General features: G+C 46.6%; 1 pseudogene; it reads left to right on the plus strand.

Annotated features, from left to right (window-relative positions):
- The first annotated feature begins 267 nt into the window (after positions 1–267).
- LOC147722942 (E3 ubiquitin-protein ligase RNF185 pseudogene) lies at positions 268–2,163 on the plus strand (annotated as a pseudogene).
- The last annotated feature ends 11,361 nt before the right edge of the window (positions 2,164–13,524 follow it).

The raw sequence follows: 13,524 nt of genomic DNA on the forward strand, positions 1-13,524 counted from the left end.
AATGCTTGCCTTTGTGCATGTAAGAATGCAGCAAATTCTTAAAACAGAGTATGACGTGTTATTTGGAGGAAAACACGGCATAGTTTTTGGAGATCTACTGCAACTGACTCCTGTAAAAGAACAACCAGTATTTAAAACACCTGAGCTACGCCCCATAACAGCTTCAATGACGCTGTCTTCCGCTTACAGCCTACCGGCCTGTACATTTGTGGAGGGTCGTCACCTCCTGCTGCCCGCCTCTTCCCTTCCCTCCTGGAAGCTTCAGTTCCCTGTTCAGTTCCCACCCCCTCCTGGTGTTGCTGTGGCCGGGAGCCCCTCATGCGCACTGTCTCAGGCCGACCTCCGCGGCTCCTTCCTTGGGAGCTCCTACTCCACCTTTATTTCTGCCCCGCGCTGCCTCTGGGAGCCGATACGAGTTTGGGGGATCAGCCATCCCTTTCCTGTCCTCGGTCCTGGCCACTGAGGATGGCGAGCGTAGGGCCTAGCACATCAGCGGCGGCTGACAGCTCCAACACAGGGGGCACCAGCAGCAATGGCTCTGCCGAGAGCTCCAATCAGGCCAGCACCTTCGAGTGTAACATCTGCCTGGACACCGCCAAAGATGCAGTTATCAGTCTCTGTGGACATCTTTTCTGTTGGCCTTGTTTGCATCAGTGGCTGGAGACCCGACCCAACCGGCAAGTCTGTCCTGTATGTAAAGCCGGCATAAGCAGAGAAAAAGTTATTCCACTGTATGGGAGAGGTAGTACTGGACAGCAGGACCCCAGAGGGAAAACCCTTCCTCGGCCACAAGGACAGAGGCCGGAGCCTGAGAATAGAGGGGGCTTCCAGGGTTTCGGAGATGGTGGTTTCCAAATGTCCTTCGGCATTGGTGCTTTTCCCTTCGGTATTTTTGCTACAGCCTTCAATATCAATGATGGACGGCCCCCTCCAGCTGTCCCGGGAACACCACAGTATGTTGATGAGCAGTTCCTGTCCCGACTCTTCCTGTTTGTGGCATTGGTGATCATGTTCTGGCTGCAGATTGCGTAGCCAGCATATCTTCCAACAGAGAGTAAACTATATCAAGGTTGGCATTGGACTATGAGCTGTCCAATATCTTGGAACTCCCTCCACATCCCATGTCTCTTCTGTTCCCCCACCCGCCCGCGTTCTACGTGCTCTCGTCAGTTGCCGCTGTAAACCCTGGTATCCAGGCTTTTGGCATAGGCAGAAACTTTGACACACACTTCTTCCTTAGTGGAGATTTATGATCACATACTGCAGTGAGGAACATCGAAGCTTGGCACAGATACACAACTGGATACAGTGGGTGAGATTGCCCGCATCAGCACAAAACCACGTTGAATAGACCAATAGTCAGGCACACCGCTACGCTCAATTCTGGCATAAGAAACCAACCAGTTCAGCAAAGACCTCCTCGGAATGGAATCTGGAATCCATGATCAATGGGCTCATGCTTGGCCCGATGTTGTTACTTTGCGTAATCACCATGCTTGGTACTGAAAACATCCAGCTCGACGGTGGACTCCTTGGGAGAGCGAATGGGAAGATCGTGCACCTTGGAGAAAATCTCAATGCTGCCGGAGTGTGGAATCAGGCAGAATAGGACATCTACACAACCCAGTGAGCGAAATACTTAAGGTCGAGGTAGCACGGTCACATCCAGGTCTGGGGTAGGATGATAGAAGGAACATACAGCAGAGACTGGAAACCGCACTGCAGGGCAAGGCTGTAGGCCCTGTCCAGAAAAGACCTAAGCTAGAGAAGAACAGCCCAGGCCGCTGTGGTCTGGAAACAGCGTGGTGCCAAGTAGATCAGGTGTGGAATAACGCTGTTCTGTTTTTGCATGTAGACCTGCTGGTTTTTGCCTTGTGCAGACATGTGGTGTATTTGAGTTTCTGGCTCCTTATTGTGGGATTGAAAACCTGTATACATTTAAATGTTTGCGCTCTACGTCCCTCTCAAAAATGACTTGCTCATATGTGGTATCCTGTGAGACAACAACGGTGTGTTAATGCAGCCCGTTACACAGGAACTGAACCACAGATGCAATTTGTAGAAGTTTGTAGAGTTCCCACTGAGAGTTGTCAAATGTTGTCCTGCAGTGGGCCGAGGGTGACAGCTCTGTGACCCATCTTTCAATGCAAACAGCGTTACTGCCTCCTGCTCTGATGCTGTTGCACAGTTCAGGGTGGTGCTTCTCGGTTCTACACCTCAAATAGTGTGGGGGAAGAGTTCAACGAAATCCTGAAGCATTAGGGGTCGCCCTTTCTGCAGGCCCTGCCTCTAGTCCGGTGGCATGGATGGTTCTCATACGTGTTGTGCAGCGTGGAGGTACTCAAGAGCGAGGCGATATGTCACACAGTATTTGTGCTCCCAAGTCCTGCACGCCCTGTAGCATTTGTGATCAGAATTACTTTGGTGGGCTGCCGAGCAGGTGCGTGGACCTCAGACCGCCTGCCAGGATGCATTATATGAAAGGACATTAAACTATTGACCGCAACTGAGCATGTCCTTCCTCCTCCCAGCAGATGCTCCATTGCAAACGTAGGCTACATCCGAGTGAACACGAGTGCGGGCCAGTGATGACGAACTGCAGCCAGGGCCGGCTCTAGGCATGTGCAAGCTGTGCACCTGCACAGGGCCACCAAACTCCAGGGGCCACCACGCCAATATATATCCTTAATATATCAATCCTCTGAGGATGGATACATATTTGCGTGGTGGCCTCTGGCAGGGATTTGGCGGCCTCCGGCTCTGTTCCACTACTAAACACCCTGACCCCCTCCCCTCTTTACTGGCCTGCGCGCTCCGCCCCGCCCAGACCACCTCTTCCGGGCCCCCTACCTACGCTCCTTGCCCAGGGCCACCATGAGCCTAGAGCCGGCCCTGCTGCAGCTCAAATCTTTTTCTGCCCTAACTCCTCTAGGTAGAAAGGGGACGCTAGGGGGCGCCAGGTGTGGGAAACTCGCTGCTGCTACTGCTGTGCCGGCCTCCACCATTAGGAGGTGACCCAGGGAGGTGCAAGCGCCTGGTGTGGCCGTCAAAGCGCTATAATCCTGGTGACATCAGTGATTCAGCGCCCTGCCTGTCTGAGTCACTCTGCTGGAATGCCTGCCCTCCCGACGGCCACAACTGTATCCACATTTTCCCTGCTTCCCTCTACATATTTTGCTGACTCTGTGCCCCCACAGCACTGCCCCTGCCTCTCGACAACTCCCACAGCAGCGCATTTCTGTGCCTGGACTCGGATCGCCTTTGCCTGCTCTCCTTTGAACTCCCTTCCCAGCTGTCCATATTTTAACATTTGCAAAATTCAGATTTTTAAAAAGGGCTGTGCTTTCATTTCTTTCGCTGGCCTACGGTTATATATTTTTTTTATTTTAATGCCCTACCTTAGAAGTATTATTGGGTGGAAACTGTAATTGAGCAGGAGTGCTGATCTGGATTTCTGAGCCAGCGTTGTAGCTGCTTTTCTGTGCGTGCTGTGGAATGTCTTGGTCCTGAGTTTGTGCCTGTTCGCCTCATGTGGCCCTTGCCCGCCTCCTCTAGTCTGTCGAGGTGCAAGAGTTGACCTTTTTGCACACGAGGAAGTCTGCTGTGGCATCACACACTTTAGGCACAGTCTGACCTGCTCAGTTGCCTCACTTGCCAAGTATTTTGAAGTTTCAAATGAATTACAATAAAAAACACGTATTTAAAAAAACACCTGAGCTACCTTAGGAAATTGAAACCCTTCCTTGATGCTCCCGACCTAAAAATGGCAGTCCAAGCACTCAGCATCTCTAGACTCGAATGCGGCTGCTCAACCCTCTCTGTTTACCCAAGAGCTCCCTGGCACCTCTTAAAGCCTGCCTAATTGTGGCCGCCAGACTACTTACCGGCACAAGGAAATATGATCATATTTCCCCACACCTACAAGCTCTCAACTGGCTTCCCCTGGAGGCAAGAATACAGCTCAAACTAACATGCATCACACACAAAGCTTTACACTCTAACTCCCCTGCATATCTGACACAGAAACTTGTGATCTCCGGAAGAACCAGAAACTCCTGATCTGCCAGAGACTTCTTGCTCCAACCCGCACGCTTTTGGAAAAAACAAAACATACAATCGGGCCTTCTCAGGGGCTGCTCCAAGAATATGGAACTCTCTCCCACCTGACATCAGAAGAATCCCCTCACTGACTCGCTTCAAAAAGGATGCCAAAACCTTCCTTTTGGGCAAATTTCTTGGCTAATATTGCCTCAACCAATTCTATGGCCCAACCTTTGGCCGCCCACTACCTCCCTTCTGACTACCGGGTCAACCCATCAGAAATTTGGGACCCAGTCTGAATAATTGTAAACGTATTCTTTAAATATGGTATCTCGCTTTGAGTAACTGGTGATGTAAACTGTGAATACATGCTCTTCTTTACCTTATATATCCAGCACCCCTCCCCCTTACTAATTTAGCTGTAATTGGTTGATTCTAAGTCTGTCTGTGTATTACTTTGCTCTCCTGTAAAGCGTTCTGGTACCCTAACGGGTCATGTTCGCGCTCTATACAACGCATAAAATAACAAGCATTGGAAATGCAATAGGTCTCCTATTAGGAAAGTTTGAGCTATTGGTATAGTAAATGACACTTTTTTTATTTATGTGTTGGTTTTGAAAGTAGCAAAATTAATAGCTTTGTCAGTTACAATGTCAATAGTTTTAACTTTTGCAAATGTGACACCTATAGCATTTGTAATGCAATGTGTGTTGTATTTACGTGACTTAGATGTATTGATATTACAAATAACAATGGCTTTTAATTTTGTAAATAATTAATACTTAAATAAAAGTTATTGTAATTTATAATGGCAATAGCTTAAACGTTTGTAAATAACTTTTGTGAAGATTATGTTCAGTGTATTTTATTGTGACGACAATCCAAGAACATTGCATTTGCACCTACACACACAGAGCCACACACATGTAGATGTGGTGGTGGTGGATCTGGGGGATATGGTGGTGGTGGATGTGGTGGTGGTGGTGGATGTGGATGTGGTAGTGGATGTGGTGGTGGTGGTGGATGTGGTGGTGATGGTGGTGGATGTGGGGGTGGATGTGGGGGTGGTGGTGGATGTGGTGGTGGTGGTGGAGGTGGTGGTGGTGGTGAATGTGGTGAATGTGGTGGTGGAGGTGGTCGATGTGGTGTTGATGTGGTGGATGTGGTGGTGGTGGATGCGGTGGTTGTGGATGTGGTGAAAGTGGTGGTGGATGTGGTGGTGGAAGTGATGGTGGTGGGTGTGGTGGATGCGGTGGTGGATGCGGTGGTGGATGTGGTGGTGGTGGATGAGGTGGTGGTGGATGCGGTGATGGATGTGGTGGTGGTGGTGGTGGATGTGGTGGTGGATGTAGTTGTGGTGGTGGATGTGGTTGTGGTGGTGGTGGATGTGGTGGTGGTGGTGGATGTGGTGGTGGATGCGGTGGTGGTGGATGCAGTGGAAGTGGTGGGTTTGGTGGTGGATGTGGTGGTGGATGTCATGGTGGATGTGAAGGTGATGGATGTGATGGTGGATGTGGTGGATGTGATGGTGGATGTGGTGGTGATGGTGGATGTGGTGGTGGTGATGGTGGATGTGGTGGTTGTGGATGTGATGGTTGTGGTGGATGCGTTGGTGGATGAGGTGGTGGATGAGGTGGTGGATGAGGTGGTGGATGAGGTGGTGGTGGATGCAGTGGAAGTGGTGGATGTGGTGGTGGATGCGGTGGATGTGGTGGTGGTGGTGGATGTGGTGGTGGTGGATGCGGAGGTGAAGTGGTGGTGGATATGGTGGTGGTGGATGTGGTGGTGGATGTGGTGGTGGATTTGGTGTTGGTGGATGTCATGGTGGATGTGGTGGTGGATGTGGTGGTGGATGTGGATTTGATGGTGGATGTGATGGTGAATGTGGTGGTGATGGTGGATGTGGTGGTGGATGTGGATTTGATGGTGGATGTGATGGTGAATGTGGTGGTGATGGTGGATGTGGTTGTGGATGTGGTGGTGGTGGTGGATGTGGTGGATGAGGTGGTGGTGGTAGTGGTGGATGGGGTGGTGGTTGTAGTGGATGTGGTGGTGGTGGATGCGGTGGTTTGAAATGTCGTCCTGCCAACTTACTGTAAGGAGCAGGATCTGAGCAGACAACCTTAGTAGGACACCAAAAGCTTACACATCCCAGGATGTCTGCCAACTATGTTATTTAGGCGTATTTGTAAAGCGTACTACACCCGCGAGGGTATCCTTCTGCTGAAGAATTCAACATGTTCTGAATAACTGAACTAGTTCGACTTTATACTTGGCCTCTGGTACTCGTCCCTCGTCCAGTTACAAAGGGGAAAGTAAAACGACAAATACCAGAAACCAAAGTAAACAGGCTCTGCAAAGCCTCTCGCACATGGCACGCATGGGCTAGTGGTCATCGTGGCGGTAGATCGAAGCTAAAAAGTTGTAGTTGCGTTGCTATAAGAGAGACGAGAGTACTGTGCGTTTAGCTCGGATTAAACATGGTCTGTTTCACCAATGGCGTTAGAAGCCTGCAGCCGGGACAGACCGTACAGTGTTAACGCGCATGTGGCTGCGGTGTTGTTCTTTTCATTCACAAAGTCTGTTCAGACAAAGGGCGGGGGGCAGAGGAGGGAAAGAGAAACAAACAGACCAATCCCGGCAGGCTCAGCTCTCCCGGGCCAAGAAGTGGCTGAAGGAGCGAGAAAAACAAGTCCGGCCGCCGAGAGCTCTTCCAGCCTGCAGAGGGACCCAGGTGAGGTGGGGGCCAGAGCGGGAGCTTCGGGTATGCTACAGCCGTTGGGGAGCAAGAGGGTACCCCGCATGGTTAATGTTGCTTCTACGTGGCCTGCCCCGTTCGACGCGCGCCTGGTGCCTCTTCCTTAGCTGCAGTGGAAGTTGGTGCGACTGTGCGGGGCTCACACAGGCCCAGGGCAGCGCAGGCTGCAGCAGCGGCGAGAGAGTTCGAGGGGCGCGCGCGTGGCTCAGATATCGGGAAAGGAGCGCAGTGCATTGCAAATTAGGCACAGCTGCGACGTTCCCAGGAGATGGTGCATTTGAAATTGGAGGCGTGGAGGGGGTGCGAGAAAACTCAGAACTCATGCAAAATGGGGTACCTAAGAATCGGGGGCACTTTAGCATGACTGGAGCATGTAATTCGTAATGTAAAAAGCCTGGCGCCGTCAAAGTGAAAGTACGGCTGGCAAAAACAAGACGGAGGGAGAGAAGGGGAGGGGGGAGGAGAAATGCGACACGGCGGGCAGGGGAGGGGGCGGAGCGGGGAGAGGGTGTGAAAGCAGCAGGGGCCGAATTGCAAATTAGGCACAGCTGCGACGTTCCCAGGAGATGGTGCATTTGAAATTGTAGGCGTGGAGGGGGTGCGAGAAAACTCAGAACTCATGCAAAATGGGGTACCTAAGAATCGGGGGCACTTTAGCATGACTGGAGCATGTAATTTGTAATGTAAAAAGCCTGGCGCCGTCAAAGTGAAAGTACGGCTGGCAAAAACAAGACGGAGGGAGAGAAGGGGAGGGGGGAGGAGAAATGCGACACGGCGGGCAGGGGAGGGGGCGGAGCGGGGAGAGGGTGTGAAAGCAGCAGGGGCCTGGAGTGCGGCTGAAGGGAACCGATGTGCACGCGCTTTTAAGCTCAATGCGCATGCGCATTGAGCTTGAATGTCACGGGCACTGCAAGGAATCGCCACGATTCCTTGCAAGTTGGTTAAAGACTGTTTAAGCCCCCATAGTCTCGCAAGCTCGATGCGCATGCGCATCGAATAGCGAGACCTAAAATGGACTTTGGGGGGAATTGTCAGCTAGTTCGATTTGGTTAATGATAAAGCTCCGCCTAGCAGATTTGATATTACGGTGGTAGAACGACAGCGCTTCTTTATACTGATCCTTATCTTGTGGTTCTTTCCTTCTGCGACAACGCTTCTCTAAATTCGTGCACTTGTTTTGTTCTAGTTTTAGTTCTGGCGTGAACCACGAGGCTGAGGATCGGTGGTATGTGAAACCATAATTTTTGTAGGGGACGGTTTCGTCCAGCACCGCTATTAGGGCAGAATAGAAAGATTTTAGCAATTCTGAGACGTCAGTATTTTCATTTGGTGGCTTAGGGAGTAAAGCATCGCTGAAGGCTTCAGGAGTGAGTTTATGCCAAAGTCTATGGGCATTGCGTCACATCGCAATTTGCAGGTCTTAGTTGTACACGGGGAGGGAGGGGATTGTACATCAAAAATGATTAAAAAATGATCAGTCCATGTGAGGGGAAAAGGTGTCTTACAGTCCAATTGTTCTATGTTGCAAAAAATTAGATGAAGTGAGTGATCAGCTATATGCGTGGGGCCACGGACTCTTTGAGAGAGTCCTAATGTTTCTAGGTCTGTTAATAGCTTCATAACTTCCAAGTTGGTATGTTCTTCCCCATGGAAATTAAAGTCGCCTAGGAGGAGAAATTTGTAAATAAGTGCTCTATTTCAGCTATCCTTTGTGGATACTCTTATCTTGAAAATACCTAACTCCATAGAGACAGTAATGGTAGTTGTAATACATGTCACATGTATTGTATTTTTAAAAGCTATGTCAATACCCCTGCCCATTTTTTCCCCTCTATCGAGATGGATTAGCTTATAGTTATCTGGGATAGCTAGCGCGATAGTTGGAGGAGTTTAGCCATGTCTCAGTCAAGAAACAATATCTCGGTTGTGTGTTTGGCCAATGACCTTATATTACAAAGAAAACTATTTTGGCCTTATTTGGTTGGAGAGGGACTGGGTACTCTCCCCAGGGTTATCGCCGTACCCTAGTTACTTTTGAAATGGAAATTATAACAGGCCTCCGGGCCCTCTAGGGTATGGGAATACTGATTGGTGCATAAAAGCTGTAATGATGTGCTAGCCATATTCTCTGCTCTCAGTAGATGTAAGGTATCTGCTGAGTAGTGGAGGTGCTGAGGGGTCTTACTTTTTACCTCAAAAGGTCCAGGTTTCCTGGCTCCTGGCGACGTCCAGGCATGGATAGGCGCAGACGGGCTTGCCTTTGGCACGCCAGTGGCGCATTTGCTGCATTTCCATCCTGACATTGGCTTTATGGCTGTGTATGCCGCAACACTAGAGCGCTAACCGCGCTTCACCGGAATAGGGCCAGAGGCTTTCTCCACGCAAACAGCACAAGCTGTGGCGGACCGGAAAGCAATGACTAAGAGATTCAGAATGCACAAGTAGTTCAAAGTACGGTACTACAATTATGTCGTAGTTCCATTAGATATACATAGTTTATAATATATCGTCCATAGCTGAATATTGCAAATCACAGACACACAGTGCTTCCGATCCTCGTAGTACGTCACAGACTAGCATTTTAGGCTAATTACCGTGCACGAGTAGTTCAAACTACGAGATTACAGGTTTTGAGTGATTCAATTTGATGATCAAACATGTTTGGCATAAATTTTATTCTATCATCTAATGGAATTTAAAGCATAATTCTTGACTTCGTCTTACCTTTGTGAAGTAATTGCACGAAATTGGCTTTACATCAAAGTGTTGCCAATTATGCATAAGCTGTTGTAACATGGCAAGTTTGCAAGGCAATATGTGAGTGAAGAAGGCAATAGCCCAAACGCGCGTAGAGTTTCCATCCACCGCTTTGCTAACTCCACTAGCCCGACATAACAACCTAGTCATTTGTGTCCCTTTTTTTTCTTTCTTTGTTTTTCAATATGTTTTCACAATCTTATTGAATTATAAAATGTATCTCATTGACCTTTTAATTGAATATATGTATTTTTATAAAAGAAACTTTCAACAAAAATGAAGAAAACAATTTAAATAAATTTAAAAAACTATTTTGTATACAAACAGCATGTTTCGTTTCTATCAATTTTGTCTACATGTCACAATATTTATTTAAATAATTTGATTGTGGTTTCCTTGGGTTTTCTGGCTTATTAATTAAGTTCACTACTGTTTGCTTTTCAAAAAATACTTCATTGTATCTTCTCCTCCCTAAGCCTAACTCCTAAAACAAAAGCGTTATTCTGACTAACAGCAATGAATTCACCATCTGCAACAGAACGTGAGAAAGAACAAAATCTAGCATGCACATGAAATTTGAACTGACACATTCAACCCCCCTTAGAGAGCATCCAGGGCGAAAAACATTTCCAGGCCTACAGAAATCGGCCAACATAACAAAATGGCATACACGACTTATCAAATTGCATATCAATGAATAATTTACCGAACATTTCAAAATCATCACGGTACATGAGCACATCTAATATGTCAACACTTGTAAGTGACGTATACAGCATTCTACACTTTACTGCTTTTAAACCATCACAAATTATTCTGCTACATTTTTTGTGCACATTATGTAAATATGACTTTAACACATCATATTCAAAAATCATCACGTTACATGAGTACTTCTAATATGTCAACACTTGTAAGTGACGTATACAGCATTCTACACGTTACTGCTTTCAAACCATCACAAATTATTCTGCTACATTTGTTTCTGCACATTATGTAAATATGACTTTAAGACATGGTTTCCATGTTATTGCAATACATTTCTAACCCCCTCATGTTAATACGACAAACAATAAATGCAGGTGCAATTTACTCATGATTACAATGCACCCCTACAGATGGAAAGAGCACCATAGCACTCTATCAGTTTCCTCTCTGATGACAAGTCTCATCACAACAAAACACCATCCTGGGAAAAAGAACCAACCTAAAAAGAAGTTGTCGCCGTTCTTCCCTGCCAAAATCTTTCTAAGCTTTTGAGATTTTCATAGTTACTGTCCTGCAGTCTCTCCATCCTCCTTTCCCAGTCCCTAAGAGATCTCACAGCTTGTCCTGCCTTATGACACTTATAGGCCTTTATCATTCCCAGCAAAAACATTCCACAAACCACCACTTTGATAATGGGCTTCAAAATGTAACCAAGAATTCCCTACCCAAAATTCGCAAACCAACTTCCAATCTTTCCAAATCCTTTTCCTACTTTGGTCCATACTCCTTCAGCTGCCAATTCATGCACTTTGTGGTGAATCTCAGTAATGGTACTTATATACTTCTTCAAATCTTTACTGTTGTCAGGTATGAAGGTGCAACACTGTTGGACCTTCCGCATTTTACAGACTCAACACTCTTTTGCTAATAAAACATCTAAAGCAAGACGGTTCCTCATCACCATTGCTCTTATCGACACCATCTCTCCATCTACAAGTAACAGAGATTGAGCTGTATTAGTTGACAACTTGTCCACAATGGTTGACAAACTTCTAATCTTCACATCTTTCAGGATCACTCCTAAACTAGGTCTCATAGCTCCAAATACATCTCCCACAATCTCTCCTGCACTAGTACCTCTTTTCTCTCTATGATGTCCGTCTTCCAAATGCTGCAAATCTTTGACATGATAAACCTTTGTTAACACAACAGCTACATAACATGTAACATACCATTTCAATGGCAATCGCACATATGCATTTTTCCAACATGCCAAATAAATGTTTGGTATCACTTGTACCGCTTCTTTCAAAAATTTCTTTGCAGTTGCTTCAATTGTGAAGATGTGATCAAAAACACTCAGTCCCACAAAGAATTTATCATACTAAGTCTGGACCTGTCTAATACATAGTTTTCCTCGCTGCTCAAAATCCAAAGCTATTGGACCATAACACCCCTTTGCTTTGTGTGCTAACTCCTCCTTGGTCCACTAAAATTTCCCTCCTCTACTTTTAAGTTTAACTGTTAATTATCTATGTCTATCTTCTACTTGGTCTACAAATTCCTTCCCTATGTCAGTTAATAAACATGTCAAATTATGGCGATGTGCATAAGCTGTATCTAGTGTAACGGTAGGTATGAAATACTTCCCTGATCTATCTTCCTGCTTATAATAATTGTACTTGTAAGCTGCAACCTCTAAAAGCGCTGCATCATAGTTGAAAAATAATACTCATAATGACCCTTACTGTAAAACATACAAAGCAATAGACTACAAGTAATACCATATGTCAATGGGAGATGGTTGTGTCATATTCCCTCCTCAACTGATACTGGCAACTGCATACACACATAACAATCTCTCACATCCATCGTATCCACATACTTGTACAGCAATTTCGCATAAGCATTCAACGTATAATCACCCGTAGACAAATCTTTATGTAACATGCGACTCGTATGATCTAGCATAGCCTTTTCTGCTCCTAATGTACCCTCTTTTGTGCTAGAAGTGATAGGTGTGGATCTTCCTTGTATTGCCACCCTCTCAGCCTCTGCATCATGTGAAACCTTTACAGACACTATGATTACTACAGCTATAACCAGTATCACCCCTACTATGAGTGTACCTATAACGCATTTTGCTCTATTGTTCGGATTACCAGAGTCCATCCTTTACTGAGTTCGGTTTACCATGGCAAGATGATTTCTCAAGAATTTCTAGCCTCCTCCTCTGATTACTATTCAACAGAATTCACACACAGTTCCTTGGAGTTCCTGAAACCAAACTCAACGTTTGTTGCACAAATATTTACACAGCTCAAAAGACTTTACTAGCCCTCGTTCTTCTTCTACTGGAAAAGCCCCTAATTTTATTCTTCTCCCAGTTGGACCTAGGTTATCTTCTTTAAAGCAAGTTTATTTACAGTTCACTGTTCATTTAACAGTCTCCCACAAGCTTATAACCAATTTCAGCAATGACACGCTGTAGGATCTCAAGATGAACTGTTGCAATCTCCTGAGCTGGTGGCTGATATCCAAAGGTTGGAAAGGACAAACATCTCAAAGCCAAAACCCTCACACCACTCAATATTGGAGGGTTAAGTAAGTCACAGTTAGCAATCCTATTTCCAACTCAGGAACAAGTAGTTCTAAATCAATCTTCAGTTCTGGGGTTCTGCTGACAATTCACGAAGAACTCAGTCTCCCTAGCCCCACTACTCCCGGCATCTGTAACCACGTAAGTCCACTCTGGGGCAGCGTATCTCAGACAAGGGACTCTTGCTCTTCGCAATCTCACCCCCTCTTGTCTTTGTCCTGTGTCGCTTAGCTCTGATTCAGACGTTTAAGACACAAAATGACTTTCAAATGCAAGTCACAGGTTTTTCCTCTTCTGTCTCACAGGCCACGATTCTTCTGCAAATCTGATCTCCTTCTGTGCGCCTGATCACCTTGCACACCAGTCCTCTCTGCTGAGTTGGACTCTGAAGGAGATGGTAAAGTTGTGAGTGATACAGAGTCATCATCTGGGCCTTGTGTAGCATGACCCCCCTCAGCTTGCTCTGGTGTGTAGCCAGCCTCATGAGCTACCCTAACAGTTTGGCTTGTCCTCTCTAATGGCCTCACAACCATGGCTGAACTTTCTTCAGAGAGGAGCTGTTTCTCCCAAGGGTGCTGGAACTGCGGGTGTGGGAGGTGTATATCCAGTTAAGCATACCTCCACACTTCACAGCTGCATTTGTTACCAAAATCATATGATA

This window comes from Lissotriton vulgaris, chromosome 4_1 (assembly GCF_964263255.1).
Source record: "Lissotriton vulgaris chromosome 4_1, aLisVul1.2, whole genome shotgun sequence".
Taxonomy (NCBI): Eukaryota; Metazoa; Chordata; class Amphibia; order Caudata; family Salamandridae; genus Lissotriton; species Lissotriton vulgaris.